The sequence below is a fragment of the Bubalus bubalis genome, chromosome 17 (assembly GCF_019923935.1).
Source record: "Bubalus bubalis isolate 160015118507 breed Murrah chromosome 17, NDDB_SH_1, whole genome shotgun sequence".
Taxonomy (NCBI): Eukaryota; Metazoa; Chordata; class Mammalia; order Artiodactyla; family Bovidae; genus Bubalus; species Bubalus bubalis.
The window spans coordinates 4,160,955-4,184,961 of NC_059173.1; the positions used below are offsets into that span (position 1 = coordinate 4,160,955).

The following is a 24,007-nucleotide window of genomic DNA, read 5'->3' on the forward strand; positions in this document are numbered from 1 at the left end:
CAGAGACTTGGGAAGTCTCCAGCATCAGTAGAGGAGAGGAATCCTACTGCCCATGGACATAGCAGCCACTTCCCCACAACTCGGAAGTCCTTTCTTCCTCTCCCCTCTGCATCTCCTCGGCTTCAACTTGTCGTTTCTCCCCACACCCACAAGAGACAAGTGGGTGTCATGGCTGGGCTCCCTTCTCACACCCGGAGAAGCGGTGAGAAGCTTTCAGGGTATCAGAGCTGCTCACCCCCACAAGCCTTAATTCAGGTAGAAAAGAGGGCCTTTGTATTTGGGGGACCTGCACTGCTGTTGATAGTTAGCTTTGACTTGGGTTTGACTCCAGTCAAGAACCCTGGGAGTGGGGGTGGTGCTGCGGCTGATGCTTCAGCACCAAGGACAGGGCCTACTCTTTGTTGGGGAGAAAGGGGTTAATTAACCTCTGCCTTCCCCTTGAGGGATGGGAAGGAGGAATTCTATCTCCCTGATGTCTGATCCCTGTGCTATGCAGATGGGGGACTGAGGAGGGGTGGATGGGTAATCCAGTGGGGTCACCCTGGCAGCTAGAGACCCAGCCCCTTAACCTTCTATTGGGGGTCCAGTTCCTCCATTCTGTGACTGTCTCCCACATACACACCTGTCTTGTCCTTCCATTGGAACTGAAGGGGCCTAGATGTCAGGTGTGGTGAGACGGGGAGCCTTGAGACCCCCTAGGGAGTCACTGAAGGCTTCCATCCCAGACCTGAGCCTCCCTCAGGCAGTTAATTCAACCTGCACTACATTTCCAGTCTGCACGGTTTTCCTTCTGTAGGCTCCCCAGGGTGGGGACAGACAAATACCCTAGGGAAGACCTCTATCTATCCTTTTCTCTCTGCACTCCACCTCACTCCCAGACCCCTGGTTCTAAGCAGGCCCTCAGAGATGGGGATGTGATTGTACTGTCCCTTTAACCAGGTTTTACTGGGAGGAGAGTGCACTGGGGAGGAGGAGGGAGGGGGAAGGGAGTTTCTGGTTTTGCATGGAGAAGCAGAACATGATGAAGCATTTTTCCCCTGTTTAAAGATCCAGCCATGCTCCACTTTGCAGGGGGCAGAAGGGCAGGTGTGCAGTTGGTGCTGGGAGGATGGAGGTGAGTGTCTGGCCTGAGGCTTCTAAGAATGGCATTTGGGGGGCTTGCAGAGGGCTCCCCATTGACTTGTCATTCTGCTTGGAATCTTGCCATTAGCTCTGTTCCTTTGGGTCTTTTCAGTCATCTGCATAATGCAGATGCATCCTCTGGGTGTGGGGAGGCTGACAGGCAGCTGACAGCAAAGCGGAGTGGCAGCAAGGGCTGGGTAAAAGAGAGGAGGGGGCCAAGATGGATTCTGTCAAGGCTGGGAGCCCACAACCATGGGATTCTAAGCAAGAAGTCCCTAATGTGATTCATGTGGCTGGAAAATGACATGAGAGTGGGAATCCTGAGGTCAGTCCTCTCAAAGGGCCCTTCAGGCTCACCTCCTGGAAGTCATTCCCTTTTACCCTAACATGTAGTCAGTTATCCCCTCCATGGTCCCCAGTGCTAATCCACCACATCACACTTACCACTCTGAGTTGTCATTGGGTGAATGAATGGATGGATGAATAAATTCCAGCCGTTCCTTACCCAAACTTGTGGTCTAAAGGGGACTAAAAATGATTCTGCCCTGAGTCCTTGAGTCTCAAATCCCTTTGATCTTGCTCCCCTCAGTTTTTACCATTTGAAACTGAGTAGAACAACAGTGTCATGTATCCATTCATTCATCCATTCTTCACATGTTTACTGAGTGCCTGCTATGTGATAGGCGTACAAAAAACACTGAGGTTCGGAACCCCAGAAACTTCTAAAATTGTCTCCCTGGGACAAGGATTCTCAAGTCCTTCCCAAATCCCAGTGCAGCATTTCTCAGGGCAACTTCTTGAGGATTATGATAAGCATTCCTCCAAAAAGGAGGCGAAACAGGAGTTTGACAGCCGAAGGAAGTTATCAGGACTCTTGATGCAACTCTTAGAGCCTGGACATGGTGATGAGCATTAGGAATCTCCCAGAGGTGCCAAGTTCCCCAAAACTTATTTGACCACAGTGGCTTCTGACCCCCCAAGTGTCACCCAAAGTGGCCCAGAATGCAGGACCCACTCAGGCATGGGCGTCAGGCCCTGTTCCCTCTGGGCTCTCCTTCATGGTTAGTGCTAGTCAGGAACAGGGCTGCAGAGGGTGAGGGTGGAACACAGTTTTCAGTGAACACTGGCCAAGCATTGCTGCCACTCCATTCATTCAGTGTCTACAGGGTTAGACCCTGTGGTAAGCCCTGGGGACTCTGAAGTATGATACCCCAGTGAGGGGAATACCCCAGTGAGGGGAATACCCCATGTTTACAGCAGACAGAACTCAGCCACCACTTTCTCCTTGGTACCTCCTCAAACATGGCAAGAATCACTAGTCAAGGATCACTGTCCCTTTTATAGATGAGTAAACAAAGGCCAGAGTAAGGAAGTGACTTGCCCAAGTTGGCCCAGTGACAGGGTCTCAAATCATCCAACCTTAAGCTAGTGCTGTATACAGAAGGTGAAAACCCATTTCTCTGGCACTGAGGGGCCCAGATGGTCTGAGGTTGGAGGAATGAGAGGCCCCCAGAGAGGGAACAAGCAGCTGGCTGGAACTGGAGTCTGGCCCCTGACAGGTCATCCAACTGAGAGTCCCTGTGACCTGTGACCCAGTGTCAGTACGTCCTTTACGTGGGGGCTCACTCCCAGCCCTGGCATCCCACAGCACTGTGTCACCTCGCTGTGACCTCTGTTTGGGGATGTATTTGCTAAGCTCATTCTCTTCCTACTTTATGTCTCTCCATAGAACTTGACCTTTTCTAATATGGACAGTTGTACTATCTTATCTCCTCCCATAGAATGTAAGCTTCATAAAATCAAGGACTTTTGCCTGTCTTATTCAGTGGTGCTTTCCTCAGCCCTTGGAACAGTGGTTGGCATACAGCAGAGCTTAACAAATAGTCGAATGGCTGAGCAAGTCCTCTTTGAGAAGCTGGTGAGTACCCGGGCGTTTCAGCACCAGGCATCTGGACAGCTCTCGGCTGGCTGAGCCCTTGGAGGGCGGCCACTGCCGGCTAAGAGCCTTCCAGCCAGCCTGAGCTGTGCGAGGTCACCTTCGCTAGGGCTCAGACCCTGCCTACTACATTGCTTGCAAACTCTCCTCAGTAATACCTTTTTTTTAATTCAGCAGTTATTTTTGTGTGTCTGTGAAGCGCAGAGCATTTCTCATTCTCCTTATCTCTCTTTGGCGTTCATCATGCCTCATATACTCTCCTTTCTTCCTCTCTCTGTTCCTTCTCCTTCTATCACACCCTTCCATCTCTCCTCCACCCCCAGTTTCTCTGTCCTCCTTTCCTTCCTCCCCTCTTCCTCCCCCCGCTCCTTAGAGGTGTCCTATTTTTGCAGGCCTTGACTTATAGTAAAGGGGAGGCGGCCTCCCTCCCCCTACTCCCTTTATGAAGCAGACAGCAAAAAACTGAACTACGTACAGTTTTGCATAAGCCTCCCCCTCCTAGTATCCTCTCGTGGTTGTAACCACAGGGGACTGGCCCAAAACTGATGAAAGCCTGCAGTAGGCCTGCCTGCCCTCCCACCCGTCTGCCACCCTGGGAGGACAGTGGGTGGGAGGCTGAATTCTGTCCAAAAGGTCAGGAGCTGGTGGGTGGATTTACAGATCCGCCCCATCTCCCCCACTCTTACAGTTCTCTTTGCGAGCAATTACAGATGAATGATTCTCCGGCTGTGGTTCCTGAGCCTGAGAGTGAGATGGTTCATTGGTCTTTCCTAAGGGACCAGTTCTAGCAATTGGGTGAGGCTGGTGGACTCACACATGCTCTAGGACTGTTATATTCTTGTTACCCAGTGCAAGAGGCTAAGCAACAAGAGGACTCAAGGCTCTGCTAAGAAGAGAAAGAGGTACCTTTGTTTTCACACCTCGCCTCTCTCATTCTAGCAACTGTATGAGATTAAATACTCTGACTATTCCCATTTCGTGGTTTGGGAAATGGAGGCTCAGAGGAGGCTGGGTAACTTGCCCCAGGTCACAGGTAGTAAATGGCGGAGCTGGGATTCAAATCCAGGTCTGCTGGTCTCTATAGCAGGTACGCTCAACTGTAAGACTGTGCTACCACCTTTCATGTTCATGGGAAGGCCCAGCTAGGTCCCCATAGGACCACTGCTTTAGAACTGGACCCAGCACTTTCCTGGTCCTGTCACACTGTCTGGAGCTTTGCTCCGGGAGTCCCCTCCAGCATCTGGTGGAAGCTAGGGAGGTGGAGAACCAGCATTGTCTTGGGGAAGGTGGCATCCTAGGCCACCTTACAGTCAGGAAGTTGAAATGACAGCTGATGGCTCTCCGGATGGCCTAGCCTGAGGCAACAGATAAATAGATGGTAGCCATGGAACCATGCTTGATGTTCACAGTGTAGATCTTGGGTCATCAAGAAAACGATTCTGGCAACCTCTGTGTGGTGCTCACTGTGCAGGCCACCTAAGTATGTGGTGTCCGCGGCAGTCGCCCTAGGTCTGCAGGGTCCTCTCCCAATACGGGCTAGGCTGTCTAGGTCAGAGAGAAAAAGTGACCTGCCAAGGTCGCAGAGCTCACAGCAGGGCCTCCTGCACTTCTCAAGATGCGCAGTCACTTTCAGAAAAATATATTTAAGCGGTGCTTCCTCTCTTTATCCTGGCTGTCCATAGTACATTTGAGAAAGATTCTATACCAATGAGTTTAAAGTGGGGTATTGAGGCTTGGGGGAAGAACTATCAGTTGGATAAAAGTTCATTTCTGTTGGCAGGTAAATGCAGCATTACTGGGCATTAAAAGAGGCCCCGGCAAACGGGCTCAGAGGATGTGAAGTTTGCTTCTCTGAGGGTCAGCCTCATCCTAGCCCCTGTCCCTCTAAGGTCAGGCGGCATGAGGACTCATAGGGCCTGGAAGCAGCCTGGCGCCAACCAGAAACAAATGCAAGCAGAGGGGAGACGTGCCAGGAAAGTTTCTGAAACCTCTTCCCTGGCCCTGAGCCAGGCGCCTGCCCTGGACAGAAGACTGTGGGAGCCCAGAGCAGACCTGGGTTGGGGACTTAGTCACACATGCAGGAAAAAACTCTGCTGGGCACCTGAACTGCCTTCTGGCTTCTGGGGAGGTTAGCAGTGAAGGAAGGAAGAGACAGAGCTGACCTTGAGGTCTTTACGGTCTTGGAGGGAGTTAGTGGAGAAAATGTGCTTTTCATTAAAATTTTAAAAAATCGTGCTTCAATGCTGGTCACCAAAGTGAATCTCTGTGCCCTCCCAGATCCTCTGAGTCAGAATCTCTCGTGGAGGGGCCTGGGGATGACATCTGAGCCAGTGTCCCTACAGCAGAACAGCCTGTATTGATCTGGCCTTGACCAACCTTCTAAGTCCGCTGATTAAGCCCCTGCTGTTAAGTCTTTTGCATACATTTTCTCAGTTAGGCATCACGTCCACTCCAAAAAGCTTTGGTGAGGAAATTGAGGCCCGGAAAGGTTAAATCACTTGCCAAGCACAAAACTTGGCTCTAGAACACAGCCACCCAGCCCCACCCCTGTGTTTGTTCAGGACATCCCTCTCTCCCAGAATCTCTTCTGCTTCCGACCCACCTCTGAGAAATTCTTGATTCTGCAATATTTTCTTGTACCCGTACCCAGAGCTTCTTGTCTGAAATCCTTTTCCCCTGCCCCCATTTTCACATAACTTCTCTTTACCCTTCACCTTCAAGGAGCCTTCCCTAATCCCCAAGGTGTGGGCTCTTAGGACCCCCTGCCTTGCCCTCATTCTAGCCTAACCCTGTATTCTAAAGGGCTGTTTGTCACCTAAACCAACTTTGGGCAAGGGCAAGAGGCATCTCTTACTTAATGTTGCTCCCTAAGACCTGGTACCAGAATGTTAGCTCAGTGTAGTTTGTGGAAAGAGTAAATGTCCGTGGTGACTCCCTATAGGCTCTTGTCCACCTTATCCATCTGTAAGTAGAAGCTGTCTTGGACTGCATTTCACAACTCAGAGTTCAAGGAAGCAGGGCTAAAGGGCCTTAGGGGCCATCAGTTACACAGATGAGAGAACTGAAGCCCACATGGTCAGTGGCAGGTCTGACCCTCAGCCAGTGGTTTCAGTACATCTGGCAGCTGCCTTGTCTCTGGCTTTGCAGCTGAAGGGGAAGCAGGAACTGACATGCGGACTTTATTTCCTGTCTTGGGGGGAGCCCTTCGCCCATTATCACAATCATTACCTTTTACTGGGTGCTTACAAGGTGCCAGGCTCTTTATTTTTTTGATTTAATCTTATTTATTTGGCTGAGCTAGGTCTTAGTTGCAGCATATGGGATCTAGTTCCCTGACCAGGGATTGAACCCTGGTCCCTTGCATTGGAACTCGGAGTCTCAGCCACTGGACCACCAAGGAGGTCCCCCAGGCCCTTCCTTATGTGTCTTACCCACAGTTTTCAATTCTCACAATTTACCCAGGGATGGAAAGTACAATGACCCCTAATTACAGATGAACAAACTGAGGCAAGTAGCATGCATATCTATCAATGTGTCTTCCAGTTCCTCTCACAAACTTATTCGGGTCCCACTGGCCTCTCACAAGACTTGTCATCAAGCCCATTTTCCAGAGGACGAAGCCGAGGCTCCAAGGTTGCAGAATCTGTTTCTGCGCCTCCTAATACGTTGGCCGACTCTCCGGCTTGACGGGCTCGCACTGGCAACAGCGCCTTCTACAGGCGGAGGCGGAGACGCCGGCATTACGGTCAGCCCCGCCCCTCGGCACCGGAAATGCCCGAGCTTTCCCTCCGGCTTCCGAAGATTGTCGAGCGCTCATCCGAGCGCTCGGGCTCGGAAACGCGGACAGCGAGCGCTACCTGCAGCTGGAACCCAGCTTTCCGGCAGCCCTGGCCGCCACAGCTCCGGGTCAGAGGCATCCCTGGAGACTGCAGAAAGGTGGCAGCGACCTCGGTTGCCATCGCTTCCTTCGTCGTAACGGCAGGGCAGACGCCGAGATGCCACCGGGAGGACTGAGCACACAGCCTTGAACCGAGGAGGCGGAACTCTGGGATGGGCGCTCTTCCTCGGGGACGGGGGCTCCTGGGAAAGGGGACCGTCCCTGGGCTACCGTGCCACAAGCGAGGGCACCTGTGCACCAAACCCTGAACCTGAGACCGGGCGTCTGTGAGTCTGTGGACAGCAACCTTCCTTTCCCAGACCTCAGTTTCTGCACCTGAAAGGGGGGCTCCTCCAGGACACTTCCACTTGCAAAAACCGGAATTTTGTCCAGCATTTTCAGAATCCCCGCCTCCAGGCAGGCGCTGAGAAAGCAGAGCCGCGTCCTTGTGCCTCCAGACAATCAACGATAACTAATGGTTCAGAATCCACCCCGAAGTCAGACCAACCCAAGAACGAATGCCTACACTCCCTCTGGGGCATCTCGGACAAGTGACCTCTGCTTTCTGGGGCTCAGTTTCCACATCTGTAGAATGGTGTGGAACAGGACCAGCTTCTTTTGAGGTTTGGTGGGAAAACAAAAGCAAAAGCCTAATACTATTTCTGGCTTAGAAAACCCTTAATAAACACAACTGTGACCGGTTGTCACAGTTCTGGGCCCTGGGAGGGTTCCTGAGCCTTGGACCCTGCCCATCTTCTGCCCTCTGTGACCAAGATGGTGTTAGGGGCAGGGGAAGAGTGGCAGAGTCTTGCTGAGTCATCTGGGGATGCAGATATGGGGTGCACGCAGTCCCTGCCCCAGAGGCAGGAGGCACAGGGCTCTGAGATCGCCTTGCCTTGCTGCGTTGGCACTCCTAACACTGGGCCAGGCGCCCTGCAGCCTGGGATGGGACAGACATGCAACATGGCCATGAAAGTGGTGAGAGTGGTGCTCAAATCCACTGAGCACTTCATTTAGGCCTGGCTTTGCATGAAGCCTATCACATGTATTATATGCATCCCCCCAAAGTCCTGTCTAGTAGGTCCGTTCCTGCCATCCCATTTTCTGATGAGACATTTGAAGCCCAGAGTCACAAACTAGTAACCAGTCTGAGGTCACCCAGCTACCAAGTGACTGAAGCAGCAGTCCACAGTCTTACCCACTGTTCTGTACCCAGAAACATTTGGCCTGGAAGGCAGGTGGCAGAGGGGAAATGACAAGGGCCTACCAGTGTTAATAATATACACTACAGATGGAGCCCTTAGTGAGTGTTGGGTGCTGGCCTAAGGGCCAGCATCATTTATATTCCTGAGAGTGAGCCTATACTATAGGTTCTGTTATTGCCACTTTTGGAGAAGGCAATGGCACCCCACTCCAGTACTCTTGCCTGGAAAAATCCCATGGACGGAGGAGCCTGCTAGGCTGCAGTCCATGGGATCACTAGGAGTCAGACACAACTGAGTGACTTCCCTTTCACTTTTCACTTTCATGCGTTGGAGAAGGAAATGGCAACCCACTCCAGTGTTCTTGCCTGGAGAATCCCAGGGATAGGGGAGCCTGGTGGGCTGCCGTCTATGGGGTCGCACCGAGTCGGACACGACTGAAGCAACTTAGCAGCAGCAGCAGCATTGCCACTTTATCAATGAAAGGTTATCTCATCCGTCCGGTCACACTGCTAGTACAAAACTCGGTCTTTGGGGACCATCAGTGGTACACTTTGCCTTAGGAAGACCCCGCTGTTCTCTGATTCTCAGTTTCCTCTTTTGTAAAATGAGAGGCTTGCACCGGAAGGCCCTGAGTGTTACTTCCTGAGCTTTCACTGTTTGATCTTAGGGAGCATTGACATGATGTCCAGAGTCCCAGATTTCTTCCTAATTATCTGTGACTTGGGGACGCCTGGGCTGAGACCATTGCACCTCTGGGCCTCAGTTTCCGCTTTCATAAAATGTGGAGACTAGACAATCCCACTGACCAGGGCACCTTCCAGCTTTAATATTTTATGAGTGCAAATGAAGAGACAAGCTGAAGTTCAGCAAACTCTGCATTCTCTGAGAAATTCTAATAAATGTGAATCTGCCACGTCACTCAGAACATTCGTTCCTAGGGCTGGGCTTCCACGGACAGACACCTGCACAGCTGAAGGCAAACCGCCACCTCCAGACAATCACCAGTAACTAATGGTTCAGGATCCACCACCCCTGAAGTCAGACCAACCCAAGAATGAATGCCTACACTCCCTCTGGGGCATCTCAGACAAGTGACCTCTGCTTTCTGGGGCTGTTTCCACATCTGTAGAACGGTGTGTAACAGGACCAGCTTCATTTGAGGTTTGGTGGAAAAACATGAGCAAAAAGCCTAACACTATTAGAAAACCCTTAATAAACACAACTGTGACCAGGTGTGTGCAGCGCCGTTCTGGGCCCTGGGAGGGTTCCTGAGCCCTGGACCCTGCCCATCCCCGGCCCTCTGTGACCAAGATGGTGTTAGGGGTGGGGGAAGAGAGGGAGGGTCCCACTGAGTCAACCGGGGACCCGGATGTGGGGTGCAGGCAGTCTCTGCCCTGGAGGCTGCGGGCGCAGGCTGCCAGGCCTGATGGCGGCTGAAGAAGCATTAACGAGCATTCCAGCACGTCCCTGGCCAGCAGCAGCCCCTGGGGAGGGGCAGAGGGCCGTGCAAGGACAGAGGAGGCGGAGGATCAGTGTCAGAACTGCCGTGTCATGTGCCAGGGTCTGCAGCTCGGTACAGGATCGTGGTTGAGAAAGCTGAAGTGCATGCGGGGCTTCAGGCTCTGGTGAAGTGCATTCACGTCTGTCGTGTCCTCAGGACAGGGCTGTGTGACTTGTACGGGGTTCTCAACCTGCAGTACAGAGACTCGACTCCTGGGGAGCCTGCAGGTGAGCTGCAGGGGGCCAGGAGTCCTCAAAACTGGGTGCAGGATTGTGTGGGTGACTCCCCAAGAGGTGTAAGACCCCCTAAAGGTCAAAAGAATTCTAGATTTAGGAGTCAGAAGAGTTGGTGTAAGACCCCGTAATTCTGGCAAATGGCATCCTGTGATTCTGAGCAGGTGGTTCAACTGCCCTTACCACCCCCACCCACCCATTCCTCCCTTTTCTTGTTTCATCATTCATTCTACAAATGTTTCCTGAGACCTGGGCTTCCTTGTTGGCTCAGACAGTAAAGAATCTTTCCCCAGTGCAGGAGACCAGGTTTGATTCCTGGGTTGAGAAGATACCCTGGAGAAGGGAATGGCAACCCACTCTAGTATTCTTGCCTGGAGAATCCCATGGACAGAGGCACACTACAGTCCATGGGGTCACAGAGTCAGACATGACTGAGCGACTAACACTTTCTGTTTTCCTTAGACCTGTTCCCGGCTGGGGTCTACACCGGGGATACACACAGCCACGAAGAAGACAGGGATCCCAGCTCCCCTGGTCACCAACAAGTAAGGAGCCCATTTCATGAAGGTGGATAGAGGGGTAAATTGAGGAGCCATGGGAGCCACAAACTGGGGCTTCTGACCCAGCGCATCAGGTTGGGGAGCCTGGGAATCAGCAGGTGAGTCTTGGCTCAGCACCTGTGGCCTTGGGCAGATCACTGGCTTTGCTGAGCCTCGGTTTCCCCCTCTTTCTTGAGGGCCTGAAGACAATGTCAGGATGGGATGGGAGTGGAGGAGATGAGGGCTTCCTGTCTAGAAATGGCCAGGAGGAGGAGCATTGGTCTGGGAGTTGGGGACCCGACCCAGGTCCCCATTCTGCCTGGTCTCACTGGGTGACCCCAGACACCTCCCCACGGCCTCAGTTTCCCAACCCCAGAGAGGGAGCCAGGCTGCCCCATATTCCACGGGCAGTGGAAGTGTCGAGAAAGGGGAGCAGTCAGGAGGAGCTTTCCAGGGGGGCGGCAGAGCTGAGGCCTGAAGCACTGAGAGCAGGGGTCATGAGAGAATCGGGTGTGGTCCCAGGGCCTGGGGCTTCCCTGGCAGAAGCCCTGGGTGTGATGGAGGAATTGGGGGCTGAAGTCCTGGGTCCAGGTAGAAGGGAGCGGAGGAGTGGGTGGCTCAGTGAGCCCCAGGCTTCCTCACTGGGGGCGTGGATGCCACAGAGCAGGCCTCTGGGAGCAGGTGGCCTGGGCCCCGACCCTGTTCATTCCTGCTTCACTGAGGGCCCTTGGTAAAGTTTCCACCTGTCCAAGCCTCAGTCACTTTCATCTGGGAAATGGGAGCAACATTAACACCCCATTCAAAAAGTTGTTGAATATTATATGATTCCATCTACATGAAATATCCACAATAGGTGTATCCATAGGAAGGAAGTAGACTGGTGGTTGCCTGGAGCTGAAGGGATGAGGGGATTGAGGGATGATACAAGGGATTAAGGGATGATGTTAAAAGAATACAGGGTTGCTTTTTGGGGTAATGAAAATTGTCTAAAATGGATTTTAGTGTGGTGATGGTTGCATAGCTCTGAATACTCTAAAAACCATTGACTCGTACAGTTTTAATGGGTGAATTGTATGGTATGTGAATTCTATCTTAATAAACTGTCACCAAAACCCCAAAATGTTTTTGAGAGAATTAGATGAGATGCTAGATACCAGGCCCATTCTAAGCTGGCATCATTTACCCCTGGCAGCAAGTCCACCCTCCCTCAGAGAGAGCTGACAGGCGCCAGGAGAAGGGAGAGGGGCTTGCCCACCGCTGCCGGCTCGGCCAGGGACCTGAGCCAGGCACACAGCCTCCCTGAGGCTCTCGTCAGTGAGTTGGAGGGGGTTTTCCAGGCCTTGGCCACCTCTTGAGAGGCTCAGCTCAGACAGTGGGTTTTGCCAAACATAGATGCAGGGTTGGACATATGTCCACTTACATGGAGAAGGTGGGGAGAGGGTGTGCCCCCTGCCCCTCACGGATCTGCGTCCACTCGTCTTGTGTCCTGAGTGCAGAGTGGGTTGAAGGGTCAGCAGGGGCCACACAGCCAGCCTCAGCCGCCTGCAGCTCAGAGGCCAGAAGGAGGGGCCCACGAGAGTCTGTGGAGCCAGGATGGAGTGAGCCAGCTGTGAAGGCATCCTGCTGGCATTCTGGGCCTCAGTTACCTCATCTGTAAAAGGGGGGAAAGTACTGTCTCCCTCACAGGGCTGTGCTCAGCCTCACGGTGACTGGTCCAGCATCTGCATTTAATATTCAGGAAGCATTGTTGCTTCCCTGGTGGCTCAGACGGTAAAGAATCTGCCTGCAGTGCCAGAGACCTGGGTTCGATCCCTGGGTCGGGAAGATGCCCTGGAGGAGGGCATGGCAACCCACTCCAGTGTGCTTGCCTGGAGAATCCCCAGGGACAGAGGAGCCTGGCGGGCTACAGTCCATGGGGTCGCAAAGAGTCGGACACGACTGAGCGACTAAGCACAGCACAGCACATTGCTAAGATTAATGTCACTATCACCCACCAACTGCTTTTTTTCATCCCACCTCGGCTATCTCATCACACGGTGAACTGTCTCAGCGTTCCATCTCCCCTGTCCCTGCCCCAGACCATCACTCAACTCCCCAGGGCAGGGCCTGGCTGTCCCCAACCCTGGCCCTGCTCTTTTAGGACCCAGCCCACTCTGGGGCCTGGAGGGGCTTCTCTGCAGTCTCGGGCCCCCTTCCTGCCACCTCTCTTCAGAACCAGCCGCTAAAGGCAGGACCCCCTGGGCCTGTAGGCCTGACCAGGCAGGGAAAGGAAGCCCCTCTCCTGGCCAGACTTCTGCACAGCTGCAGGGTAGGGTCTCCAGGCCACCCCCCAGAGGGGCTTTCGGGATATTCTGCTTTCATTGCTTCTGGAGCTGGAGCAGAGAGCCCGCTCTGCGTCTCCTCCCACATCCCTCCCTCTGCAGAGCTGCAGGCCAGGCAGGGACTGAGCCAGGACTGCAGCAGCCCCGTTGCGGTGGTGGCAGAAGGCGCAGGCTCTTGAGGGGGGCGGTGCTTGCTCTGCTGGGCACTAGTCCCGCTCTGGACCCGCAGCTGCAGCTCCAGTCTTAGGGCTCCCCCAAGCCTCTGCAACAAAACTGCCTGCAAAGCACTACCTCTCTCCCCTTCTTTTCTGGTTCCCATTTGCAGACAGTCAGGTCGTTTCAGGCCACTGTCTGCCGGGCTCCCTGTTCCAGCCCTGTGTGGATGGGCTGCTCAGCCGGATGTGGCTTGTGGCCTTTCTCTGGGCCTCAGTCTCCCCTTTTGTACAGTGTGAGTGATCCTGAAGTTGCCCTCACTGGCCTCCTGTTTCTTACTTTCCCTCACCTCCCCCGACACTGAATCTCTCCTCTTGGAACTAAGTCTCCTCTGTGTCTGAGCGGGGACCTCGGCAACCAGGCCGAGCAGACCGGAGAGAGAAAGGACGGGATGAGTGACCGGGTGGCGGGGAAGCCCAGCTTTGGGCAGGGCTCACCCTCCCTCCAGGTGAGAGCTCGTCACCCCCACCCCCACCCCCGGAGCCTCAGTGTTCCTCATACACAGCACTAGGAGAGTCAGATCTGGAGGTGGATCCCTGTGCCAGACAAGGGCCTCCTTCCCCTTTAAGGCCCAGCCCAGCCCCCTCAGCCTGGGCTGGTCAAGTCCAGGCCCCTGTAAAGGGTGGAGATGGGGGATGGGCTGGCAGTGGGCAAGTTCTTGCCAAGGTGGTTTCTGGGGGGACGAAGGGGCATCACTGAGCCTCCAGGTGATCTGTGATCCTGCTCAGTGGTCAGGAAGTGGGGTGTTGGGGACTGTCCAACAGTTTGGCAGCCTGTGTGCTCATTTGTTCGTCCACTCGGCAAATATTTAGGGACCATCCTATCCTTGAGGCCGCTGCGCGACTGGGCCTGCAGAAGACGCGGCAGAACGGGGCTGTGTGCCAGCCCCCGTCCTAAGCACCTTACACAAATCAACTCACTTTCATCCTGGCAACAACAGTGAGGGGTAAACACCGTTCCCCTAATTTGGCACAGAGAAGTTGAGGAACTTGCCCAAGGTCACACAGCTGACAGTGGTAGAGCTGGGCTCTGAAACCAGGTAGCCCTTGAAGTTCAGTGACAAAAGCCTTTCCTCTGCTGCCCCCTGCCCTCAGCACCAAGCCTTCTTCTTGCCTGTTCGGGAACAAGCCACTGGGTCATCTACCCCCAGCCCTGTTCTTTTTGCTTCTCCTGCCTGTGGTGCCTTTTCTGACCCCCTTTCTCCTTGAACTGACTGGCCAACCCTGGTCATCCTTCAGTGCTCAGCAGTGACAATCCCTCCTGCAGGAAGGCTTCCTTGTCCTTGTTCCTCCCTGGCTCCAGGCTGGGTTTGGCCCCCTGGCAGGCCTCCCTTAGTTCTGTTTCCCTCATCCACCACTTCTCTCTCTCGTGAGCATCTGTTAATGTATCCGCCTTCCTCCCCCACCAGGCTGTGAGCCCCTCCCCCTCGCCTTCACCCTGGCGCCCTGTGCCAGGCACCATGTGACGCAGCGGCCGCTGGGAAATGAGAAATTGATGGCTAGCAGTCTTGCGGAGTGTGGGCGAGTTCTAGTGTCTCTGCTTCACAGAGGAGGGAACCAGAGTACAGGGAGGCGAGATGATCTACTCAAGTCACAGAGCTCGAGGTAACAGAGCTGGTGTTGGCTGGACTGGCCTCCATACTGAGGATGAGATCCTGGAAGGTGACAGAGGACTGGAGCAGGAAGCCCTTTCCTGGGGTCTCTCGGGCAAATAGCTAATAATAATAATATTAGCAATCACATTCTAGGAGCTCTTATTTTGTGTTAGGTGTCATGTCAAACACTGCATACTTTTATTTATGCTTTACCCTTACTTTATGGTGGCTTCCCTGGTGGCTTAGACAGTAAAGAATCTGCTTGCAATGCAGGAGACTCAGGTTCAATCCCTGGGTCAGGAATATACTCTGGAGAAGGGAATGGCCACCCACTCCAGTATTCCTGCCTGGAGGGTCTCATGGACTGAGGAGCCTGGCGGTCTACAGTCCATAGGGTCTCAAAGAGTCAGACATGACTGAGTGACTAACAATTTCTCTTACCCTATGGAGTAAGCTGTATGGATGGATGAGTGGCATGCACGCTCAGACTTGTCATTTCCTACTCCAGGAGATCTTCCCGACCTGGGGATTGAACCTGAGTCTGCTGTGTCTCGTGCATTGATAAGTGGCTTCCACATGCTGCAATGATGAGTTCTCATGCTGTTACTAAGGATGCTGTGTGCTGCAAACTAAGACTGAGTACAGCCAAATAAATAAATAAAAAATTTAAAAATAAAATAAATAACTTAAATCCTGGATTGGTAAGTCACTGTGTGACCCTGAGTAAGTCACCTGACCTCTCTGAGCCTCTATTTCCCCAACTGTACAATAGCATTAATTAACAGAGTAAGTGCCTTAGTTAACACTATTTTACAGTTGGGGAAATAGAGGCTCAGCGAGGTTAGGTGGCTTACTCAGGGTCACACAGCGATTTGCCAACCCAGGATTGAAATTATTTACTCACTTGGTGGCACCGGGTCTTAGTTACAGCACACGGGATCTTCAGCTGTGCCACGTGAAACTCTCAGTTGCAGCTCGTGGGATCTAGTCCCCATTCAACCAGGGACTGAACCTGAGCCACCTGCATTGGGAGCATGGAGTCAACCACTGGATCGCCAGGGAAGTCGCTATAATTTTAAAAGTATTTACCAATGGTTCGAAAGTCCAAGGGCCCAAAGGGTGGACAGTGGAAAGTCTGCCCCCCGTGCCCCTGCCCGCCGTCTCCCAGGTCCTCCCCTGGAGGCCGTGAGGGTGATTCTCAGGGGTCCTTCAGGGCAGGAGTGTGTGTTCACAGACAAACCTGAAGTGTGTTATTCAGAGCCAGGTTTAGACCCAGGCTGGTGAGTGACTCGGCGCTTGACACAGAATGCCCACCACGCCCTGGTGGAGATGTGGGGCCCCTGGAGGCCTCTGTCCCCCGACCTGGCCCTTCTCGCCACGGTCACTGTGCCTGCCCTTCCCCGCCCCCCAGCAGTTGGCAGAGCCTCCTGCCTGGCTCTGCTCCTCTGGCTGCAGCAGCAGCTACCCGGCTGGCCACTGGGAAGGCCGCAGCAGGCCTGGGGAGACCCCTTCACCCCAGTGGGACCCCTCATGGAGGTGGCCCAGTGTTGGGGAGCCACCGGTGCAAAGAAGGGGAGGCCAAGTGAGCACAGGGAGCGTGTCAGGACAGCCTCTTATGGGTCTTTGGGGACCAAACTGACTTGGGTGTGGGTCCCGGCTGCACCCCTTCCTGCTGTGGAACCGGGTGGGCCTGCCTCCCTAGGGAACCTCTGGGTTCTCAATCCTGAGGATTAAGAGACAAAGGACCTCAGACCCTGGGAAATATAGTAGGCTCTTGATGAGAAGTAGTCGGTTTTTATGTGTTTTTTTTAAATTTTTAAATTATGAAAATATAGTAAAAAAGAGGAAAACATTTAAAATGTATTTTTAATTGGAGGATAATTGGGTAGTTTTAACTACAAAAGCTTCTGCTCTGGGCTTTTCCACCACCCCTTGCTTCTGTCTGACCCCTGAGAAACACAGATGCGAGACCCTCAGAACTTTTACTTCCTATCCACTTGCAGAAGGAATTGAGTGTGAATAAATATTCGGTGGTATTATTGTTGTTATTATTACTTTTATTTGGTGTCCGGTTTTGCAGTGTCCTTGGGTATGCAGACCCCGAGGGCCCCCATGTCCACCCAACTCTGGGATGAGACTTCAAGGGGGAAGCTCAGTGGCAGGAATTTACATCTGGTGGGCAGGGGCGGAGGTGGGGGGGTGACGGGGAAGGGGGAGCAGGGTGTGTGCACACAGGTTTGGAGAGTGGGGGGCGGGGCGCTAACAGGAAGCGGGGGTAGGGGTGGGGTGGGTACAGGACAGAGCACAGGGCTTGGAATCTGGGGTCTTGGTCAGGAGCCTTGACCTGCCTGAGCCCAGTTATTTCGTCTGTGAAATGGGGGTCGTCTACCCTCTCCAGTTAACCGCAGGGACTTTGGGATGCTTAGGTGGGAGAATTCACCAGAGGGTATTTGCCATCTGCAAAGTGAAGGTCATACCGCCTGATGTAGGCTGCAAACCAGCTTGGTTCAGCCCTCAGGGTATTAAAAAACTTTAATTTGGAAATGGATAATCAGCATGGTTGTCCAACTTTGTGAATGTAATTAAGGCCACTGAACTGTATGCTTAAAAATGATTAAAATGGTAAATTTTATGTCATGTATTTTTTTTTTACCACATTTTTGTTAAAGTAGGGGAAGAAAAGAGGATTTGAATTACCATATCAGTCTGGAAAATACAGCCCAGTTTGGAGGTTCCATAGGACCAATTTGAAAAGTTAATCAGGACATGGGGTGAGTATGGCCTGGAATCATGGAGAATGGGTTGCCAGTGGGGGTGGTGGGGGTGGGTCAGGGGAGCTTCCGAGGAGACCCCACAACTGCAGAGAGAGGGGAAACGGCCTGGCCTCGGCCCACCCCACCAGTCCCCCTTCAGTGTATCCCACTGGCTGAACCCAATGAGGGCCAGTTGGCAGAGGGACTTGGAAAACGTAGTTCACAAGGGTTTGCCCCCGAGATGCCAAGCAGAGCTGGGGAAGGGCAGGTTTGAGATCACATAGCAAAGGACCAGTCCTGTTGTCTACATTTAACAACCGGGTGATTTAGCATAAAAATCTGAATTCATAGCTTCTGAGACACCCTTGCTTGGGCCCACTTTCCCAGTAATCACCCCAAAGAAAGTGGGTGAGGAAAGGAAGATGGGCTGGGGAGTGGTGAGGCCCACGTCTGCCTAGTCGGGCTGAGGCACTGGCCTTGGGGGGTCCTGCTGAGGAGTCCCGAGAAGCCTGTGTTCTGATTTGCACCCGATGAGCCCTGAGGAGATCCCAGGTCCTCTAGAGTGGAGTAGAAGCGGGGAGAGCCTGAGGACCCTGACCCAGGGGACTAAGCGGACGGCTGGGGGCAGGGGTGGGGGCGGTGGGGCAGAATTGGCCCTAGGAAGGGCGCATCAGGTATCTTTCTTGGAGACTCTCTGGGCCATGAGGATTCTCTTTTTCAATCTGGTTGCTATTTATCTTTCTGAGGCTGTGAGGCTGTGTTCAGATCAAATCTTCCAGCAAAGCCCGACACGTAAATTCATGGCAGAGCTAATCTGGAGGAAGAGGTTGGGTGGCCTGGGGTTTTCCTCTGAAAATCCGGAGGATTTGGGGGGTGGTTACAGAAGCACCCAGAAAGGGTCTCAGACCTGCCCAAGCTTGCACAGGGTTTGAAGAGAGGTACGCGTAGCCCGGGGCTTCCCAGGTAACGCTAGTGGCAAAGAAGCCACCTGCCAATGCAGGAGACATAAGAGATGCGGGTTCAGTCCCTGGGTCGGGAAGATGCCCTGGAGGAGGGCATGGCAACCCACTCCAGTATTCTTGCCTGGAGAATCCCACGGACAGAGGAACCTGGTGGGCTACGGTCCATGGGGTTGCAAAAGAGTCAGACTCAACTGAACTGACTTAGCATGCACGCATGTGTCCTTAGGCCACGGGCCTCGTGGCTCCCAGGAAGAAGAGCCCACTGCCTTGGGAGTCAGTCAGACTCAGGGCAAACCCAGGGTGTAGCTCAGTGACTTCAGACAAGCCCCTTCACCTCTTATTTATAGTAGAGGCTCCCAGTTCCCCTTTCACATGGTGTGGGGAGGGGTAGAGGGGCTTATGCTTGTCTGGTGCCCACACGATACCCAGGGGAAGGGTTGTCATGGTTACCAAGGGGCAGTCCCAGAGCGGCCCCCTGACACCACCCCCACCCCCAGTTGGGGAGATCCCTTCCTCTGTTCTTCCTGCTCCCTCCCGGGCTGCGCAGCTGGCAGGAATTTATCCTCTGCGGGGATGTACAGGGAGAAAGTCTCCTTTTTTGATGAAACAGCGATGAGGTGATGTCTGGGTTTTTTATATCCCCATTCTGAATGGGTGCCAGACAAGAGTCCAGGCCAGTCCAGCCACATTTGTCCTCTGGGCTCCTGGGACCTTCTGGGGGTCTAGCCTGAGACCAAACACCTGGGAAGGAGTTGGGGGGGACAATGAAAGTGGTACCAAGAACTAGTACCTCCCCTGGGGACCCAGGCAAAGTCTAACAACAGCCTCGATCAAGAATCTTTTATTTAAAATATATTATTTTTAAATTATATATATATATAATGTTATATATATTAATCATGTCTGACCCTTTGTGACCATGGGCTGTGGCCCACCAGGCTCCTCTGTCCATGGGATTCTCCAGGTAAGAATACTGGAGTGGGTAGCCATTCCCTTCTCCAGGGGATCTTCTCTATCCAGGGATCAAACCCAGGTCTCCTGCATTGCAGGTGAATTCCTTACCATCTGAACCACCAGGGAAACCCATATATAATTTTTTAAATGTATATATTACTTTTCCTCCTTAGCAAAGTGAGAAACCCTTTGAGACATAAGCTGAGGGTAAACCCTGTTTTGGAGGGTAAACTGGGGCCTGGATAGGTTAATTACCTTGCCCATTGATTCTTAGTAGGAACCCAGTGTTAGGAGTCTAGTCATGGTCCTAATCCTATTGATCCCTTGCCCATCACACTTGAGAAGCCTCATTACCATCTGGATCTCTGGCTGATGCAATGAGCTCAACAAAAGAATCGATGGCCTGGTGAACTTGAGGTTGTGGGTAATACCATTGTATTATAGGATCATATTTTAGATATGCATAAAAGAAATCTCTACAAATGGCACACACTCGTTACAAAAATATTCAGTGCCAAAAATGTCTGAGGTACACAGTAAAAGCCCCTGAATCCCCACCCACTAGAGACAAGCTCTGGAACCAATCATTTCTTTTTTTTAAAAAACTATTTTTTATATATATTCCTCTGGATTTTCCAGTGCATTTACAAGCAAATGTTAATAATTGTGTTTTTATAATTTTAGTTATTCGTTTATTCTTATATTTTTGGCTGTGCTGGCCTTTGTTGCCGCACACGGGTTTTCTCTGGTTGTGGTGCGTGGGGTCTACTCTGTACTTGTCCTTCGTGGGCTTCTCCTTGCAGTTACTTCTCTTGTAGATCATGGGCTCTAGAGTGTGGGCTTCAGTGGTTGCGATGCACGGGTTTAGCGACCTCGAGACATGAGTGATCTTGGATCAGGGATCGAACCCGTGTCTCCGGCATTGGCAGGCAGATTCTTTACCACTGAGCCACCCAGGGAAACCCAGTATTTGTGCTTTTAAAAGATGACACGATACATTCTATTTTGCAGCTTGCTTGTTGGAAGTAACAGTAGCTCTGGAGACACAGAGGTTCCTAAGCAGGCAGAGTCATGTCCGATCTGGTGGGGGAGGCGGCTGCAAAGTTTGATGCGAAATTGCATGTCATGTGCATGAGCAGTTTTTAGAGATAGTGATTAGGGCTCTCACCGGGATCTTGAAAGAAAAAAGATTCAGACCCGAGCCTCTTGTTTTTCAGATGGAGAACGCGAGGCCCGAGGGGGCCTGATGAGGTGAGTGGGGAGCCCAGCCACCGCCCCCCTCCCCTGCCCTGGGGATGCCTGGAAGGATGCAGGCAAGAGAGCCGCAGTCGCCTGGCTCTGGGCATCATGCCCGGGCCCTGCAGAGCGGGGAGGAGTGGGGCGAGGAGTCAGTCCTGCCCCAGTGCCAGGCGGGAGGCGCCTCTGCAGTCCCTGCAGGGAGAAGATTTACAGCCTCCAGGAGCTGGGAGGTTACAGAGAAAAAGTGGTGCCGCACTTCCAAAGGATACTGCCTGCAGCACCCGAGGTGGGCTGGCTTCTGGGTGGGCCCGGCTCCTCCAGGCTAAAAAAAGCCCTCCAAGGGGCAGCTGTGGGGGCGGGTGAGGGGCAGGGGTCAGAGGGAGCTGTTGAGATCAGAAACACCCCCTCTTCTCCCAACACAGGCACAGAGCCGGTTCTGGGACCCAGGCCCTGGGGAGGGCTTGTTACTGCACTGTGTTATCCATGAGCTTGGGCTGCTCAGGGCTTGCCTAGCAGCCCCCCCGGGGGGTCTGATGTCACCAGTAAAGATGGCCATGATCCACTGAGCATGTCTCCTTTGCAGGCCCGTGTACTGCAGCCTTCAGCACCCCCAGTGACCCCCTCCCAGGGCAGAGTCCTGTTATTCCCCCTTACTTCACAGTAGCTCAGGGAGGCCATGGGGTCAGTGGTGGCAGATTTGAGCCTTATATGCCTAAATGAGTGCCCGAGTCCCTGCCTTCCACCAGAGCCACTTTCTCCCTGTGCGACTTGGGTTGGTTACTCAGCCTCTCTGAGCTACCATTTCTCGGCCATCAGCATTGTCTGGGGCCACTTGCCTTGTTTCAACTCCTTCCCTTGCTGTGTTTCAATCTTAGCCTCCCCACTGGATGTCAGCACCACCGCTATGATGAGCACAGCACCGGGGCCCAGCCCCAGGCCTGTGATGAGCACAGCACCAGGGCCCGCCCCAGGCCTGTGGGGGCCTGTAGGCCACCCCTACCGCCCATGTGTCTGCTGGGCCCAGGTTGGACCCAGACTGCCCTGGCCTCTGGTTCCCACCCTCACCCTACCAAGATCAGCAGCAGCAAGAGGTTTGCTAGGCAGACCCCCAAGGAGTGTTTCCAGGGAGGCCTCCTCACGTTCTCTCACTCAGTAGGCAAGCCTGGGTTCTCTAGAAGGATCTGCAAGGTGCCAGGGGGACTGGAGAACCAAATGGACATGGCGCTTGTACCCAGACGAGTGCCCGTCCCGAGGGTAAGATGGACGTCCACACACAGGGAGCAATGCTGAGAACGAGGTCCCCTAAGCGTGTCCAACAACGGAGCCCTGCTCAGACTCGAGGCTCAGAGTGGAGGCCCTGGGGACCCCCGGAGGACAGGCCTGGAGCACAGGAACACGCTCGAGCCAACCCATCACCCGGGGCCTCTTGTCACCCTGTGAGCAGGTCCCTCCTCTTTACTGCTGTGTGACCCTGTTAGTCCCCTGCCCTCTCTGAGCCTCAGTTTCCCCTCTCTAAAATGGGGGAAAATCATGGCACCCACTCTGTAGGGTTGTTGAGGGCATCAGAAGAGGCAATGTTTGCAAAGAGCTGAGCTTGGTGCCGGGCACACGTGGAGCCTCAGTGGCTGGTAGACATTAAAGGCGCAGAGCGGCAGGGGAGCCCAGTGGAGCAGCGGGGGAGCAACGTTCCTGGAAGAGACACAAATGAGCTGAGTATAGGGACTTAGGAGGTGTTATCAAGGAGCAGGACGGGCCGAGGACCGAGGGACCAGCTCAGGTGGAAGGGCACGAGGGGTTCCACAGGTGGGCTCAGGGCAGGAGGGGGTGGGGCAGAGCCACAGAGGTCACAGGGGCAGGTGCCAGGTGGTGAGCTGGGCCGGGGAAGGTTCTGAGAGGGGCTCAGGCAGGGGCAGTATTTGAAGGCTCCTTCTGACCGGAGGCTGGATCAGGGGGAGCTGGGCATGGGAGGGTGGGGAGAGGCACTGCTGGTGGCTATGTGCTGCCCCTGATGGGATGCAGACAGGACGGGGCCACAGGACGGGCCGAGGGGCTCACCCCTTTGTCCCCCGCCACGGGTCCTGAAGCCTCATCAATGAAGCCTCTTTGCCGAGGCTTCACGTCTGTACCCTGGAGAGCAGTTCAGCAACCCCCCTTCACCTGGTGGTGGTGCCCAGTTGGCCCCGGAAGGCGGGCGTTGGCCGGGTGGGTAATCACGATGGTCCCAGGCTCTGCCCGCTTCTCTCTAGTGGCCCCAGGAGGTCGGGACTGTTACTTCACCCCCCCCTCGCCCCCATTTACAGAAAGCAAACTGAAGCTCGCAGAGGTCGCGAACCTTGGTGGAGGTCCCACAGCCACCAAATGGGGGCAGGCACAGCTGGAACCCAAACCCAGGGTCCCCGTTCCACTGGGTGCCCCTCAGTCTCCCAACCCCAAAGGCCAAAGGCAGCCCTGCCTCACTGCTTGGGCCTTCATTCACTCACCCTAGCTGAGAGAGGCTGCAGGGAGGAACACGGGCAGTGCACTCCCAGGGGTTACCCTGACTCCTTGTGCAAAGGACGGCAGCTCCGGCAGCAGCCAGGTGGTGGTGCCGGGGCCGGGGTGGGGGGGCGGAGACAGCACCAGCCCCGCCCCTCGGAGGCATCCACCGCTCGCTCCTGCCAAGGGAGCCGCCAAGGACGCCCGCAGGGTCCTCTTTGCGAGCAGTGTCTGCTTGGTTACCCAGGCAGGTAGGCCAGGTCGGGACGAGAGTGGTACTTGGTGAGGAGTCAGGCAGGAGGCCAGGTCTGCGGGACACTAAAGCAGTGTCTTCCGAAGGGACGCTCCTGAGACGTTATGAGGGGCTTCCATTATCTGTGGGTTTGGGAAACTGGAAACCGAGGCTCCAGCAGACAAATGCCTTCTCACCTTAGACCCGCAACAAAGAAGTGGTGCCGTGGGCATAACCTTGCTGGCCCGAGTGCAGGGCACTCGGCCACCCTGGCGAGGCCTGGGGGGCACTCTCCTGCCCTGCCGTGCAGGCCTCTGGAGCATCCGAGGCGAGTCCCCCGTGCTGCAGGTCCACGTGCCCGCCCCCCAGCAGACCCCTTCGGGCTGGGGCTCTGCCAACAGAACCGGTGCCTGGGGGCGGAGCCCAGGGAGGCTGAGACCGGGCAGGTGCAGGAGCAGGGGCGCGTGGGGCAGGGGCTGGGCTTGGCAAACAGGACCCACCAGCACGACTTTGCCCCTTCAGAGCTACTGTCAGTGTAGACGTCTATGCAGCACGCAGCTGCCCCACACCTGGGTTTTTGTCCACATCTTCTGCAGCAGGTGGGGCGGGCCCTGTGACCATCTCCACTGTGCAGCTGAGTCAACAGAGACTCAGAGAAGGCAAGGGACTTGCCCCAAATCACACAGGCGGGCCAAGTCGTCTGGCCTCTGACATCCTGCTGCGCAGCGAGTGGCCCAGGAAAGCGCCCTCTTTCTGGCCAGCCCGCCGTGGCTTGGCAGGGGGTCGTCAACCTGGCGCTCCGCCAGCGCCACAGCGGCCGCGTCCGTTCCTGGGAGCCCGCCGAGCGAGGC

At 54.2% G+C, this 24,007-nt stretch overlaps 1 long non-coding RNA gene across 3 annotated transcripts; it reads left to right on the forward strand.

Moving 5' to 3' along the window:
• Positions 1-979: 979 nt before the first annotated feature.
• LOC112579899 lies at positions 980-22,252 on the forward strand. Of its 3 annotated transcripts, none has more exons than XR_006545475.2 (5): positions 980-1,114; positions 2,904-3,040; positions 10,337-10,532; positions 17,211-17,312; positions 20,428-22,252. It is a non-coding gene; the product is annotated as an uncharacterized LOC112579899 (long non-coding RNA). The 3 variants fall into 3 exon arrangements; XR_003104173.3 differs by having other exon boundaries at positions 10,337-10,419; XR_003104174.3 differs by having other exon boundaries at positions 10,337-10,419; positions 17,214-17,312.
• The last annotated feature ends 1,755 nt before the right edge of the window (positions 22,253-24,007 follow it).